This window comes from Cebus imitator, unplaced genomic scaffold, assembly GCF_001604975.1.
Source record: "Cebus imitator isolate Cc_AM_T3 unplaced genomic scaffold, Cebus_imitator-1.0 Scaffold506, whole genome shotgun sequence".
NCBI classification, from domain to species: Eukaryota; Metazoa; Chordata; class Mammalia; order Primates; family Cebidae; genus Cebus; species Cebus imitator.
This window is the reverse complement of record NW_016107821.1, coordinates 647602-665325: the sequence shown is the minus strand read 5'-3', so window position 1 is coordinate 665325 and position 17724 is coordinate 647602. Positions and strand designations below refer to the sequence as shown.

Sequence of the window (17724 nt, the reverse complement as noted above, 5' to 3'; positions counted from 1 at the left end):
TTTTTTTTTTTTTTTTCAAAGTCTTTCTTGAAAAATGAAATCTCAAATTTAAATGGGGCAAAAATAAGCATGGTCCTAGCCCGCATTCTCTCTCAAAAACCCAAATCTGTTAATAGGGCTATGGAATCCATGCTCTCCAAGAACAACAAACTAAGGATGTTTTTAGAAGCATCTGAAGCTTCTGGCCAATTTCTGACAAAATAAATTCAATGCAACCCTGCCAGTTTCTGAACACAATTTCCATTGGCAAATCCCTGGCGCAGGTGCACGCCATCCCCACCCCCATCCTGCCATCACCGCAGAAAATACTGCTGATTGATTATACAGTTTTCAGCCACTACGTCCCAGGTGGATCCTCAGAATCTTTCTCAACACAAGGTTCTGAGTGTATGTGGTCAGAAAGTATCCATTATTAGCCACTCCTAAAGTAGAGAAATGGACAATCGACTGAAAGCACAATGTCTTTCCAAAACAAAACTTCTATTTAGAGCTGATAATTTCCAATAGATAAAAAACATAATTATTAAATAACTATGTTCATCAAATCAACATATTCAGCTATTCTAGGTAATGTTTTGCAAAAAAAATCCCACTTGGAGGCTTAAAAATAAATGATGCCCCTCAAAGTCACACGTTTTACCATATGATGAAGTAAATGGAAAAGGTAGAGGGTTACAAACTTTTGACTTTAAAATTTCTATGCCCAAATGATCTCTCCCATACTCCACCGTTCAGAGCTTTGCAGTCTCAGTCCAGCACTATTTTTTCTGTAGCATAGTCTTTATTCTTTTATGAGAAAAAAAAAATGATCAGCAAACATCCCAGCAGTTCACTTCCTCAGGTAAGAGGGAGAGACTTATTACTGCCAGTCCTCAGGTGCTTCACCAGCATCAAAAGCAGAAGGCTCTCTTCTTGACTGCCCTGGAATAACTACACTTTCTAGGCCCAGCCAGAGCATTTATTCTAAAACTAAAGACTCCTTGGAAATGATCAAAATTAAGTTGAGAAGAGTGATAACTGAAAGGCAGAGAGAGACATGCTATGTAAACATATCTCTGAGTGGCCCTAGATGAATTAGATTGCTGCTGAAACCAATACTCTGGTAACAAATGCAGAACTTACATTCTTTGCTGAACCATACTAAAAAGGACTCATTTAAAATATATTTTCATCCTTTCTGATGAACTGAGGTCATCAGCCATTTCCTGAAAGATTTCTCGTAAAATTCCATGAGGACAAGGCACAGAGCTTCAAAGTCACACAAGGATTCTTCAGTCAGTGAGATCAATCTTGTTTCCCTTCTATAACTATCAGGAAACTAAGTTAAATTTAAACCTCAATTAGATTAGTTATCTTACTCAAGTGCCACATAAAAGTATCTTAGAGTTTGAGTTCTTGCTTATCCTTTTTAACTAATTTCATATGTATTTTTTTTATTGTAAAATATCTTAAATCCTTTTTAAAGAAGGCTGGTGTAAGTGATGAACACACACACAAGTGTGAGGCGTTGTCATGCATGTACCATTGTGGTTGCAGCTGGCTATACTCACCAGAACATCCTTGACTCTCGGGGGACATCTCTGGCCAGACATGTACATCTCAGGCACTGCAAGAGACAGTAAATTTCATCTACTTCCCCCAACCCAGCTACTCAGAACTGATGAAACACTGCTGTATATCCAAACAGAATTTTGCATCCAGCAAGTAGCTTGAAGTTAGGAAGGCATATATTCTTCCTCAAATGACTTCTACACACAAAGAATCTTGCTATAATAGTGGTGCTTGACAATGATTTTCCCTTGATAAATTAAAGATGACATCATTCAGAATTGTTCTGCAAAATTTGGTCAGATGCATAACAACTGTCTGTACTCGTAATAGGCAGACGGTTCCAAGTTAAATGTATTCTATATACATGTGAATTACACACTTAATGACTGTAAGCCACGGGGCCAGAAGAGTGCCAGTAACCATTGTTTCTCACAAAGTTCAATGACATTTTCTAATATCTGTAAAGCACCTACAAGGTGGACACATTATTGCCTGAAATTTCAGTATCTGGGGTATGAAAAGTATCTCAAAAGCAAGCTCATTTGGTCTCTTGACAGCTAGTTTGATGTATTAATGACAATTCCAGCAGCCCAATCCTAGTAGTAGAAAAAACAAACAAATATGTCCCTATGCCCACAACCAAGGATCATTCTCTAGCTTCTAGGGAATCTCTAGCGGATCTAGAGGGTGAGCCCAAATTGGACCTTAAGGCTGTTCAGGTGTTTCTCCAAAGCAGAACACCAGGCTTATTCCCTAGTTAACTGAACTCAATAAAGCTCAGTTGCAGGTTGCAGCTGAACATGCTTCTCCAAACCAATCACCATTTTTTTTTTTTTCTGAGTCCAGACCTCAACCACAGGAACAAGGAGTGAGGTGGAGTTTTCAGAGCATCTGCCCCGCTACTCGCAATTTTAAAGAGCCCTCCGTGTCTCTGCTAATACCTCCTACACCTTCATCTACATTATACAGGAAGTTCTGAACATTACCCCTGGGGTGCATCTCCAACAGCAGGCTGGATCTTTCTACTTGGCTGCTGTGCCATCATTTTTAGGTTCAATATTACTAACCCACAGCTGAAAGTGAAACTGTTATCTTCCAAATGGATTGCTATCCTTGCTTCTGAGATATCACAGTTCTCCCAATCTGCGTAAAAAGCCTCCCATCCTTCAGCAGGTCTGTCAGCTCCTCTTTCACAACACCTTCGATTCTGCCTTCCCCTTCTCAAGCCTGCCTTTCCAGTTCAGCTCTTTATCATTCTTTTTCTGCACTTTCCTTCTACTCTATTGAGACCAAATTTCTACCATGCAGAAATCTTACTAAACTATGATGTTTATTCTATTTTCCTAGTTAAAAAACCTCTAGACATGTCCTACACCAAAAAAAGAAAACTCAAGACTAGCACGTGAGACACTATAGTCTATTTCCAATGTTCCTCTTCCACAGAAATGCCTTCTGTCCTTAAGCTCACTTTACGTACGTACTCAGGCAAGCCGTCTTACCGAGCATCCTCCAACTAGTCTCCATCGTCCCTTTCACCCCAACAAACTTCCCTCCTCCTTTCCATGTACTTAGCCCCTAATCAACCTTCACAGTCCAGTTTAAATCCTGATCCTAAATTCCCATGGCCTCTGATTATACCACTTGTGTGGTATTCATAGCTCAGTATATTTTATTTTTTCAGGTATCGAGCTTAATTAAATTACTACTTAAAATTAAAATAACATCTTCTCTTCTTGGTATCTTTCCCACAGCATTAGTACAGCAACCTAAGAAAAGTGGGTTACATTTGCTGATACGCCGCAACTTACACAGAGTTTTAAGAAGACTTCCTAAAGACTGATTTTAAAACACAGAATAACTAGCATAGAGGCATTTTAGGTCTTTAATTCCTTTAGTAAACCCTACTCTCGTTACTACAACTCACCCAAGCTTGGATGTGATTAAAAAACTGTAAAACTCATAGAGTCAAAGGGAGAATAGAGGAATGCATTTTACTTTACTAGAAGGATCATTTCTGATTCTAGTTCTGTGTTAAAATGATCACAATAATTTCAAAGTATATCCTCTCTCATGTTCATTCACAGTCAAATTCACAAACTTGTGCATATAAAAAAACAGTGAATCAAAATAAGCAAGCAATATAAAAATGTATGTGTGTGATTTTACAGCAACAGTACTTTAGGCAGCTGATTTTACACTGAAAAAGAAAATCTACTTTGAAGCTCCAAAGAAGCAGAGAATAGAAATAAAAATGCCTCTGGAGACAGGATGATCACTGGGTTCCAGGCTCTGAGTTTGAATCCTCTTTAGTTGCGAGTACTTTCTAAGATGCCACTGGAAGGCACAAACCTATACACAGAACTGACAAAACAATAAAATACATTTTATGCCAGTCTTTCAATTCTGATTTTCACAAAAGAATACAGCATCAGGGCCAGGAGCAGTGGCTCACACTTGTAATCCCAGGACTTTGGGAGACCAAGGTGAGTGGATCACGAGGTCAGGAGATCAAGACCATCCTGGCCTACATGGTAAAACCTTGTCTCTACTAAAAATACAAAAAATTAGCCAGGCATGGTGGCAGATGCCTGTAGCTGCAGCTACATGGGAGGCTGATGCAGGAGAATTGCTTAAACCTGGGAGGTGGAGGTTGCAGTGAGCCAAGATTGTGCCACCGCACTCCAGCCTGAGCGACAGAGCAAGACTCTGTCTCAAAAAAAAAAAAAAAAAGAAAATACAGCATCAAATGACATTTTATTTATTTCTATAACTGTGGTCATGTATAATCTGTTTTTCCTTTTGGAAACAACAGCCAAGGTAAATCCAAGAGCAGAACTTGATGGGGACATCAAGGTGAGGAACAGCGACTCACGCCTGAGAAGCTGTTATGAGAGATTTGTGCTTCTAAACACTGACAATAGACAGAACAAACAAAGTCATACGTACGGGCAGTAGTTTTTTTTTTTTTTTTTCCAAATGTTGTTTGGTCTCCAAAACTCCCTTAGTTATTGAAGTCTAGTTTTCTTCCATTGTTGTCATAGAAGATGCTTTGCATTTTTTTTTTTTTTTCCAAATGTTTTTCCAATAACCACTGTTGTGATCAATAAAATTAAAAAATTCAGTGCTCTGAAGTTGCAGTCATTTTCTGCTTCTACTTTCTCAATCAAGAGATTATGTGGGGTATTCTAAAAAATGTATGATAATAGAAAGGATCCTCATATTGATGAAGGTGAGGCTATCTATCTATATCGGCCCTGAGGCTGACCCCACGCCCCAGTGACACAGAGAGCTGCAGCTTGGTTTAAAGCTCTTGGCCTGCCGCTCTCTACGTGATGCCTATACAATTTAGCTCTTTTTATATTTCCAATCATCATCAATAGAAAACTACAGATGCAAAGAAGTTGAGGATGGGGTCAGTGGCTACTGAGAGTGTTAAATAGGGTACTTAGCTATCCATATTCGATTTAATCCCAAACTGAGCTAAATAGGAAGTCCGCATGATCAAGGCTCCCAGGTAGTTTACAAGTTTCATAAAGGTAATGGGTAAAGAATTATAACACATTATAATCATCATACCAAAATCTCCATCAACACTGTGGGGAAGCTAATTATCCAGATCTCCCTCCTGAATGCCACAGCCTATGGAATCCCTTCCGTCTCCTGGTTCCTGGATGAGACTGCAAAGACCTGTGCATTAAACACATTGTTCTTTTCTCCAAACTTGTGGGCAGAGGGAGAGCATGAGATTACTGTCTCCATGCTTGTGGTATCTTCAGTCAAGCTAGTCCCCTTCTGTTTCCCATATGAGTCTGAGAGCTCCCTGAGAGGAGGGATGGAATCCCTTTTATCTTCATCTCCCCAGTATTGTGCTTGGCTCACAGAAGCAAAAGGACCGTTTAGTAAACTAGAGAACAGAAGGGCCCCATCATATATGCAGAGGTGGCAGCAGTGCAGATCAAGAGGCCTGGAGCAGTTCACAGCAGGGCCTGCAGCAGGAGAGCTCTGACGGCTGCCAGGAAGAAGGAGTGAGCCTGACAGAGTGCCTTCCAGAAAGGGGAATGCCTCGGAGGCCTAGAACCATGTGGTTCATCCCACAGCTTTTTCTTGGAGTCTCATGTTGGTGTTACCCACATGTGCATGGCACATGCACATGGTAACGGCAGAGGCAACGATGCCATGAGGTAAAGCTAAAATGTGCTGTCAACTAGATGGCAAGGCATTATCTTCTCCATGCACAGACAAACACATGGACACAATTCTCAGAGGCATTTAACACCTGGAAGGTTGAATAGCATTTTTTTCTAGACAGAGTCTCACTCTGTCACCCAGGCTGGGGTGCAGTGGTATGATCTCAGCCCACTGCAACCTTGTCTGCCTCCTAGTTTCAAGCAATTCTCGTGCCTCAGCCTCCTGAGTAGCTGGGATTATAGGTATGCACCACCATGCCCAGCTAATTTTTGTATTTTTTAGTAGACACAGGGATTCACTATGTTGGTTAGGCTGGTCTCTAAGTCTCGACCTCAGGTGATCTGCCCGCCTCGGCCTCCCAAAGTGCTGGTATTACAGGCATGAGCCATTGTGTCCAGCCTAAAGAGCCTTTAAGCAGGGAATATGTCCCTGGATTGTAGAAAGCAGGACTGGTCATCTCCTGACTCTCTCAATATTTTTCTACTTTAAGGATGCCCTTGTGTTTCTACCTCACACATATTCGTCATTGATTTCTCCTGCCACAGTGGTCTTTTTAAACTATCGTGATGAGCACTTATCAGTGCTGTTTCTAGTCACTAGGAGGAGGCAGGGGCCACAATGAAAGGGGCACTGGGCTAAGAGTTGGGAAAGCTCGTTCAAGTCACTGGGCTCCCTTATCCTTTGGCTCTGTCTTCTATAACATGACTGCAAAAGTGCCCACCACACTGCCCTCAGTCATTTCGGGGTCCCAGGAAAAAACGGGAGCATGTACAGTTTACCACTGCATTTGTTTCCTGCAGCAGCTGTAACAAATGATAACAAACTTGGTGGCTTAAAACAATAGAGACATATCCTTCCAGCCTGGAGGCCGGAAGTCCGAAATCAGTGTCATCGTGCCAAAATCAAGGTGTCAATAGGCCAGCTCCCTGTGAGGCTTTTGGGGAGAATCTGCTCCTTGCCTCTTCTGGCTTCTCTGTGGGCCAAATCTCCCTGAGCCTCTCTTGTAAGGACACTTGTGATTGAATTTAGGGACCATTGGGATAATCCAGGATAATCCCTCATCTCAAAATCCTTAAATTAATCACATCTGCAAAGACTGCTTTTTTTCTAAGTAAGGTAATGTTTACAGGTTTCAGAGGTTAGAACCTGATATCTTTGGGGCCACCATTCAGCTCATGACATGCATCAGCTATATTAAGTGCTAATGAACAATTTTTACCCCACACTCTTAATTCTTCCCATCTCAGCTAGAATAGAAATTCTTTGAAGATGAGAAGCAACTCTTATACTTTGCAAATCCCATGAAAGCTTTCAAGGTATTATGTACAGAACAAATAGTTATTTTTTTCCATTAGAAAATAAAACCCTTACTCTACTCAATTTTTAGTTGCCAGCATTAGATTCCATGGTAAAAAAAACTTCTAACATAGTCAAGTGTTTCATTTTTTATTTCTAAAATAGCCAAACCTCCTGTTCAGAGAAGCTGGAGAAGAAGGAAATGCATCATAAAATGTTTCCACTGTCCATGACAAGTGCCTTGCAGTGAGTGATGTTTGTAATGCATTGTTAGTAATACTTCCGAATACTACCAGAACCAGAAGGCAGAAAAGCTACTAGAAGCAAAACTGCAATGAACTCCAGACAAACATCTACAAACCCCTCGCACTCAGCCCGATTCATCTCAGCGTCATGAAACAGAAAAGCAGTGGTAGCTCAGCTAGAAGAGCTTGATGTAGGCTCAAAGCGAGGATAAATTCATTCATTTCTGTAACAAGTATTTGTTGAGGACATATTATGTGCCAGATACTAAGGACTCAATGATAATCAAAAGAGGCAAATCTTTGGTAATTTGTCGGTTTCATGCTAGCTGCGTAAGATAAATAACAAACAAATAAATAAACCTTATATATCAAGTCAGGTGAGATATTCACTATAAGAAACATCATGAAGCAATCTAAAAGGTGGTGGTGGTGCTCTCATAGAGTGGCGAGGAAAGGCCTTTCACACAGTCACATTTAGTACAGACACTAGGGAAGTGAAGGAGAGTGCCATCCAGGTATCATTTCAGTGTTCCTTCAGCTGTTCTGAACAGTTAGAACATCTTGTGCCAGAAAGTGAGGAGGTGCTCAGAGATTAATAGCATCATGTTAAAAGGAGCTAGCTTCAAATGCTTCTGCTTCCCACTGAAGAATTTCAGGACAACTTGACCCACAAAAAAGAAATGATGGTTATAGATTATTACACACCAAATATGTATTTGTCTTCCATTTTATTCTATAGAAAAATGTATGAGTCAATATTCCTAAAAATACAGGGAGAGAAAGAAGGGAAAATTCTTCAACTGAAGAACACCAATTAATAGTAGAAATAAAAAACTGTGACAAACAGTAATGTAATAAATGACTCAAGCAAGGTCATCACTGAATGCAAAAACCACTGGGTGAAATCTTGTTGGGAAGAGTATTTTCATATGGACTAAAAATTTTACCCCAGAGATTACTTAATAAGGTCAAGGCACAATCACCATAAAGGAAAAATTTGGCATACATCAGCTTTTGGACTTCCTGATGTGATGCTATGAGGATATCATCACCTGCCAAATATGTTTAACCTGAATCTAAAGATAACAAAACCATCAGACAAATTGAAATTGTGGGACGTTCAACAGAAAAGTTGTCTAGTATTAAAGGATGAAGAAAGACACCATAATTTTCTAAATTAAAAGGAACTAAAGAAATAGATACGATAACTCAATGGAACATATGATCTTTAATTGAATACTGAATTAAAAAAAAAAAAACTTTTACAGACACATTTTTTGAAGCAACAGGAGAAAGCTGACACAGCCCATATAATAATATTCAATTTCAAGGCTATCGTAATAATGTAGTTATACAGGAAAATGTACTTATTCTTAGGAGATACATGCTTAAGTATTTAGGGGGTAAGTATCTGAATATCTGCAAATTATTCTCAAATGGTCCAGCAGGAAAAAAAAATTTTAAATACATCTAGGGGCTAAGAGAGAAGGAAGGAGAGAAAGCAAATGTGGCAAGTATTAACTGGTGAATCAAGATGAACACGGTCATACAATTTTTTCAACTTTTAAAAAATAGGTTTGGGATTCAAAAAAGAAATTTGCAGGGGAAGGTAGAGAATATTTTAGAAACAGGGAATAATCAGCCCTGACACAGGAACATGCTTCGAGTGGTCAAGAAAAGGCAGAGTCCAATGAGGCCAGAGAGAATGAGTGAGGCACAGCAGGAAGCAGGATCACGGAAGACAGTGGGCATCCACGGGAAGGTTCTGAGCAGGAACAGCTCACACTCCACAAGGATCACTCTGAGAGCTGGACGGAAACCGACTGCAGAAGGGCAAAGGCTGAACTAAAGCAGGAGGACATGCTAAGAGGTTACTACACAAAACTAGGGATAAATGGTAGTGGCTCAAACTAGCGTGGGATAGAAGAGGTGGTCAGCATTGCATGTTGCAAAGGCAGAATCAACAGGACTTCCTAGTGGATGACGCACACATGCCCCCAAATCCACACATGTGCACACCACAAAGATTTTCAAAATGGAAGAATTACAGATGACTTTTGACCCAGAGCTTGATTAAAGTTGAGCCAAATTTGTATTTTATATAAAGAGGAAAGAAAAAATACAACCGCAAATAAACAAATGTTCTTCTCAATGTGGGGTAACTCCATAATGTTTTATTAACTAGAGCCAGTAATGATTCAGCTGAGCAAATTGTCAGAGAAATAAGTAGAAAAGCCCAAGAATCCATGAAATTTAGCTCATTTCCTTTTCACCCGGGACCATTAGTACAGCTCTCCCAGTTTCATAGCACCTCATCATTCACCATCATTTCAATTAGAATATGCAACAACCTTGATACAAAGGTCGGGTTTTGTAGTTCATTTTGAATGCTGGGTTGCAAGAACAATATGACACTAATAGTAACAAAACAGAACACTCTTCGTGGAACATTTCACATACGTTACCTAATTAACTCTTACACCACCTCCAAGATGCATTATTATCTGTGTTACTGCTGGAGAAACTTGACATTTCTTTTTAAGTTTTTGCATTTGTATTACTCCTTTCACTGAGGCATCTCTGAGTTTCACATTACCATAACCATCTTATGCTTTCAAAGAATATCACAACTTCATTCTCATATCAACAGAGGGGGTGTTAATGGTTATATCCACATCTTAAATGTTGGAAATAGGTTTTTTAAAATGATGTCAAATGTCTTTTTCTCTTGTCACAAAGAAATGCAGTAACAAAATGGAACACAGGACATAAATTTCCCCCAACACACACATGCACACGCGTGCGCGCGCGCGCACACACACACACACACACACACACACACACACAGAGCAAAGTAAATTTTTATTCACCCCAAGAAGATCAACTGAGAAAGATAACTGTTAAGCTTCCACAGAATAATTTTAATATATTTGAAAACCAAAATTTAAAAAGTTGCTTAAGTAAAGTAGTCACAATATTGTGGCCCAGAAAAGACTACACAGTAATGAATCATCATGAGCTACAAGGTCCAAAGAGATGTGTAAGAGAGGATGGGATCAAGAAAGTGCCCAGGCTGCTTGGTAATGGGGTGGGGAATCCTTACTCAGGCCTGAAAAGGCTGGTCTCTTAAAAGGGCTCCCAGAGCCCTCTGAATAGCACAGCAACGGTGAGAACACTGTCACCCCAGGGCAGTGGCAGGCTGGCCTGGGCTGAGGGAACAAGGCACAGGCTGTTCAGACTGGAGTTGTTGGTGCCCACGGCCTGATTTTCAAAGCAAATCCGATTTAACCCACTTTGTATTGCCTGGGTGCTGTCTAAAACAAAATTTTTTAAAAGTAATTATCGGGCTCCACAAGTCAAAGCATGCTCCTCACACCCATGAGTGCATTCTCAACGGAGGACTGAAAACATCTAGGGAACCAAGCAAGAGAGCTCCAGACACAGTTACAAATCCTCCTCCCAGTAAACAGAATCTTCCACTGCGAATGCAAATGAAAATGACCACAAACTGAAGTCCTGAAGCAAAACAAAGATGGTGTGGCTTTACGCCATAGAATAGGGGCACAGGCTCTCCAGCCAGATGCTTGAGCTTGAACCAGACCAGGTCAATTTCTAGACATTGGGAAAAGGGCATAATATGTTGGTCAAACTTGGGAGGTTTTGAAAGTGAAATGGGGGTGCTTTTGATAATCACACTGGAATAAAAGGGCATATATCAATCCACATCTGGGCAAACGGAGATATGTGGGCTCCATGGATAAGTCTGTATGTCTCAGTTTTCACATCTGTAAAATGAAGACAGTACCCGCTTCCCAGCCACAGGGTGAAAACTGTGTGAATTAACATATGAACAGCACTAAGAACAGTGCCAAGCATGTAGCAAGCTCCCCATCAGTGCTGGGAACTAAGCCGCTGCACAGACAAATACCTAGCTTAGTAATTTGGGCCTTTAACCCAAGTCAGTAGACAAAACAGAAAAGTTAACAGAACAGAAAAGTTAAAGTGAAAAGGTGAGTGCATAGTGAAAAAACACAAATCATCATGACAAACACGGCCCTGGAATGGCTGTCTGGGCCTGGGGCATGTAGGTGTCTATGCGTGGATGAGTGAAGGTGCTGCCAGGACTCAGCTGTGCCAGGGCCCCATGGACTTGAAAGCTCTGCTTGCCATCTGACCTCACAAGACTTCATCCCGTAGGTTCTGTGACTTTATAGCAAATGAGCTTATAATATCCGTTCAAAAATACTATATTTCAGAAAAACCAAAGGCAACAACCTTTCCGCGGTAAGTTTGTTATGTTTGCCCTTCCCCATCACTGCTACCCACATGAAGTCTCCTACCCCATCCTCTCCTCCTCTGGAACACCACACACACATCTTCTTTCTTACAAAGCAAGAGAAGTCTCCAGGTGGTGGCACTGGCAGAAACCAGCAAGAGTGGGGTGGAGGGAAGTGCTAAGCAGCCTGTCCACACCACCCCAGTGACAGCTGAGACTGCCAACTTTCCTCATATCTGCCCAGCCCCACACCCACAGGACTGGCACCACGTTCCTAACCAAGCTCATGTCTGCTTAGCTGAGCCATTCCTAAGAGTGCCTGCACGACACAGATTCGATCCTACATGACAATTCAGAAATAAAATTCCGGGAATTCATTAAACCATTAAACATTCATAAAAGCACAGGAACTGGTGTCTGTAGAGTACAAAGAAATTACCATCTGGTACGAGCATCTTCAGATTTTTTCAATGTTCTCCACAAAGTGAAAGGGGAAAAAAGAGAGAGAATAAAAAAGACAAATGGGCCCTCTCATCCTAAAAATCAAATGAAACTAAAAGGGTTTAGCAGTCAGGTGACTTTCCCAGTCTTACAGGTTCCTTGTGAAAAGGAGACACTAAATCACAACATATTGCCATGTGTTTCGTAAATGCCTATGATGTCTGCCCCTCACCATGGCAACAAGTGAAGTGAGGGGGATTCAGGCAGCCATGGATACTCAGTAACCTTTCCAAGCAGGAGGACAAATAGGCCAGCTCTTGGCAAAATGGGACTAGGTGCCAATTATGCTGGATGCCCTCCCTGATAAGGTGTTGTCTACCTTTCCTGCCCATCACTCCTAGGATCACTGTATGCTCCCATTCTTGCTCACACAAAGTTATTGCACTAAAAACCCATAAGCTACTATTCTTACATTGCCAGTGAGGTAGGGGATTCATAGATAAAGACAATGAGGGTCCAAGAAGAGTGGGGTGGAGGGCAGTGCTAAGCGGCTTGTCCACACCACCCCAGTGACAGCTGACACTGCCAACCTTCCTCATCTCTGCCCAGCCCCACAACCACAGCACTGGTACCGTGTTCATAATCAAGAAGTTTATCACTCGCCCAAGGTCACAATGCTTGTACGTGGTGAGGGCAGTGATCAAGACTCAGGCACCATGATGTCTAGTCTGTTCTCAAACCCAAGTGTCTCCAGGGCCAGTCAGGTAACATGAATGAATGAAGCTAGCCAGGTGGGGTCTGTGTGGACATGGAGGACGGCAACCCTAAAAAGTGCAGCAGTGACCCAGCCACAGACAGAATGTGGTCACAAAGGAGCACAGACTCAATGAAGGGCTTCAGGTGTTTAAAAGCAGCCCCCAATTCAGAATTCTCTTATTGGTTCAAAGCACAGTTAATGACAACAACTAAATAATTTATTTGCGGCCAGGCACAGTGGCTCATGCCTGTAATCCCAGCACTTTGGGAGGCTGATGCGGGCGGATCACCTGAGGTCGGGAGTTCAAGACCAGCCTGACCAACATGGAGAAATCCATCATTGCTAATAATACAAAATTAGTCAGGTGTGGTGGCACATGCCTGTAATCCCAGCTATTCAGGAGGCTGAGGCAGGAGAATCCCCTGAACCTGGGAGGCAGAGGTTGCAGTGAGCCAAGATCTCGCCACTGCACTCCAGTCTGGGCAACAAGAGTGAAACTCCATCTCAATAATAATAATTATTATTATCTAATTAGTACCTAGTTACTTAGTATCACATTATGTTACATGTACTAGGGAGATGGCAGTATATAAGGTAGACAGGCCTTGCTCTCCAAAGCTTATATTCTACTACTCTTCCTTAGAGTGCCTTACACTCTTCAGTGTGTGACCTGCCATGACTTCTGTATCATTTCTCTGTCCCTCACCATAGCCAGGCATATCTGTAAATCTACTCTGGGGTTTAACTTTCATTAACAATGACTTTCTACTTTGTCCTCGAACCTTACTGTACTTACAATTGATACCTAGTCAGTTTTTACATTTTGATGGCTAATAACCTGCTATTTAAAGAAGAATCAAAATATAAGCCCTCTTCCTCAAGGTGCCGGCACCACTCTCAAAATATACCTACTATATAGCTGTATCTCATGTTTAAGCACAGGTAGAAATATCAGAACATGCTTGAGTCTCAGGGAGTAACACATTCATATATTAAATCAATACATATTGATGGAGCCTCTCCTATGTATGTCAGGAACTATTTTAGGTTTTGTAGATACACGTATAAAAAAAGTAGACAAAAATGGTTGTCCTGGTGGAGTTTATAGCACAGTGGTAACATTCTTCTCTGGAAGTAGTACTATATCCTACCAGCAACGTGGCATGTGTGTTTTCAGTCACAGCTGAAACGGGGAGAGAGAGATTTGGGAGATGGAAGGAGAAGAAACAGCATACCTTCTCTACTGCCAACTCTGGCATAGCTGACTGTGCGTTTACCACTTTGAAACTCCAGAAACCAAATGGAGATGCAAAGAAAAGGATGGGAGAAGTAAAATACAAGGAACACAGGTCACGCAGCCAGCATGTACCTGGGTGGTTATCATCCAGGAAGATGCTGGGAGATGAAACAGAAATACAAAAGAACATCACCATGGCATAACAGAAACTTGGCCACTGAGTCACGGTGGCCCAGCCTCCAGCTACTTACTGGGTCCCTGCTGATGGCGAGGCATGCTACATGCCAGAAAAGACACTGAGAATGTGAAATGAGGTAGCTTCTTCTGGAATCTTGCTATCTAATCACAGTCCAGATTAGGAGCTGACACAGGTCACATCTATATTACTCAGAAGGTGCTGATGTCATCATTACACAAACAGCTCCTAAGTGGTAGCTAATTTATTAAGAACGGGGGGTCATGGGAAATTTTGAGTGGTTATGATTGCCCCCAGAAGGAAGAAAGGAAAGTTGTTCATAAATTTCACTTAAAGTCTTAAAGACGCTCTCTGTCACACTGGTAACTGACAAACAGATAGTTGGGGCCATATATATATGTTTAGTTTGTTAACAAAGTATGTATTTTGCCTCTTTCTCCAGCCCTGCTGGAAATTTTTTTTTTTTTTTTTAAGGAGTGTGACATTTTCAAGATGGAAAGGCCTTTGAGAATAATGTGGTCTAATCCTCTGCTCATTGCAGGAATACATTCTGCATCTTTCCAGTTCAGTAGGTGCCTGGCCTGCCTGAAAGTGATGGTTTGATGAGGCAGCCCATTAAAAGTTCAGAAACCTTCCTTAGAAAATTATTTCTTTCATATCGAGCTCAAATTTGACTTACCATAACCTCCATACAGCAGTGCAAGGTCTTATTACCCAGACATACTAAACAAAATGTAAATCCTACTTAGTAACTGAGCTGTCCTGGAAGCTGCAGGTCTCTTATTTCTGGCCAACCTTCAGGAAGCCTGGCCTGGAGAAGCCCTTGGAGTTCAGCTGGAGATGGAGAGCTGACTCATGTCTCTGCACAGCCTGCCTCCAAGCTTTACTATGAAAAGAATAGAATCTCCCACTGCCATATTTAGAAACTCTATGTGTCAGCACCTCAAAAGGGCACAGACATTGTGATGCCACCGCCACTCTCGCCTAGACCTTCAAGCCCCACTCATGAAAAAGGAATAAAGAACAAATTTGACCCATCACAATCAAAGTGAGGGAAAAAAAATCTGTGCAGGGATACAACAAATGCTTTTTTTGTGTTAATAGCATGAGCATATTTGGAGTCTTACAATTTATAATATTAGACCATCATTTTGGGGCACACTATCAGAGACACCCAATTCGAAGCTGCCAACTAGATATCTCTACCTAGAACTTTCTCACTGTGTTTATGACCAGACTCATCATTACATCATTTTCCTCCCTCCCCAACTCTGTTTACTGGGGTTCAAGTCATTAATGCTAGAAATCACGGTGTAAGTTACTCATTGAAAATTATTTGCTGAACCACTGCTATGGGGCACCTTTATTTCATCAACTTCTACAACAAAGATTGCTAACTATTTAACAAAACTTATGTCCCCCTTTTCCTGGACACCAGCAAGCCATATTTCCCAGGCTTCCCTGTTGTTAGATGCAGTCAGAATACTACAGTCTAGATCATAAAATGTGAATGGAAGTGATGTGTGCCACCTTCAGGTCTGTCAGTGCACAATCCTCCATGCTCTTTCCCTTTCCACCAGCTAAATGCTAATGCCCAAGGCATCCTCGAAGGCCATGAGTTAAAGATCCCCCTGGATTCCTTAATGACTCTATCGAGCACATTCTCCCCCAAACCCTTCATCTATGAGTGAAAAATGCAATTCCATTGTATTTGAGCCACTGAATATGTTTATTTGGTGGCGGGTATATTAGCAGCACTGTAACTAAGACATCTTCTATTTCTTATTCACTCATTTATTCATTCTTTAATAAACATTTTTCAAACACTTAATACATTCCATACATAGAGTGAGGCACTGCGGTAAAAATGACTAAAGAAGGTCACAAGGTCTACCTAAACCAGATAATTAAAACTCGGTATAAATGATCTCAGAGCAATGTGTGTATGTCTCAAGTTAGTCACAGTGGAAAGACTTGAGACTTCATTTTGAGTCCTAGGCTAGTTAAGGTATTTAATCTCTATGTGTGTTAGCTTTTTCATCTGTAAACAAAGGTAATATTCCTTCCTGTCTCACATAGTATTGGGTGGATTAAATGGAATTAAACCACATATATAAAACCAGTTGGCCAACTATAAACTACTTTGCAAATTTTAATTTAGTTTATTGCAATTGTCCTAATCCCAGACCTGGTTACTCATGATATATTGTACTAGCATCCTCATTGGCGTTTCTGCCTAAAATACAATCTATACTTAATATTGGTCAGATTGGTGATTTCCTTATTCAAAACATCTTCTGACTCCTGAATACTTACAAAATGAAACTCAAATTTTTTCACGTTCGTATTTAAGGCATTACATAGCATGACCCCAAATCAATTTTCAAGTTTATATCAATCTCTATACAGTTCCAAACTTTTCTTCTATTTCATATACCCTGTGTCCTAGTGACATACATTATTTCTACTGTGTGCTATGCTTTCTTACATTCTAGATTTTTTTTTTTCTCTGTCTGTTTTTATCCTTCACCTCCTCCACCCGCACCACCAATCCCTCCCCACTGAACCTCTAAGATTTTTCAAGGTCCAGCTCAAACGTAACCAGTTCCCTAAAACTTTTCCCCAAAAACACTCTTCAGAATCTCATCTTCCTCTGCACTGTCTTAGCATTGAATCTAATTCTCTTTTCTCTTCTACTAGTGATGGCATCTTCATATTGAATAGCCTATTGTCTTTAGGAAGAATAAAGACAAGGAAATATGAGTACTGTATTTAATGAAAACATATTTCGCTGAAGAAAAAAATTGAGAACACAGTTCAATTTCTTGCAGTTGGATAAATTAGAAGAGCAAAGGAATTCTCCAGATAGAAAAAAACAAAAAAACAACAAAACTACTCTTTTGTTTTAGGATCTATTAAATTCAGAGGATGCTTTATAAAAGCTTTATACAGAACTTTTATGTTTAAAGTCACTTTTATAATCAATAAATATAATCCCATCAGCAGAAGAGTAGAACTAAAGTTCCAAGTCATTAATTTGTTTCCCTACTGAATTATTCTTTGCAGATTTCAGTTCAGCCTTACTTTAGAAATATGAAAGAAACAAATTTTTTAAATTTTCCCACTGATATCATCTAAAGCTTGTAAGTTAGTATTTTTAAGGAATTGTCCATAAGTGGCAATTTTGTCATTTATTTGCATTTATGAAACAAAAAGTATTCATAAAAAAATTTAAATTGTCCTTTGCATCAACGGAGAATTTGATTTTACTTTCTTCCATAGGATTTTAAAAAGGGGAAAGGGGGCCGGGCGCGGTGGCTCAAGCCTGTAATCCCAGCACTTTGGGAGGCTGAGGCGGGTGGATCACGAGGTCAAGAGATCGAGACCATCCTGGTCAACACCATCTCTACTAAAAATACAAAACATTAGCTGGGCATGGTGGTGCGCGCCTGTAATCCCAGCTACTCAGGAAGCTGAGGCAGGAGAATTGCCTGAACCCAGGAGGCGGAGGTTGCGTGAGCCGAGATCGCGCCATTG

At 40.8% G+C, this 17724-nt stretch overlaps 1 protein-coding gene across 8 annotated transcripts in view; it reads right to left on the bottom strand.

Annotated features, from left to right (window-relative positions):
- Window positions 1-17724, bottom strand: part of LOC108292769 (microtubule-associated serine/threonine-protein kinase 4) — a 347164-nt gene that overhangs the window by 193122 nt on the left and 136318 nt on the right. The gene's annotated exons all lie outside the window — the stretch shown is intronic.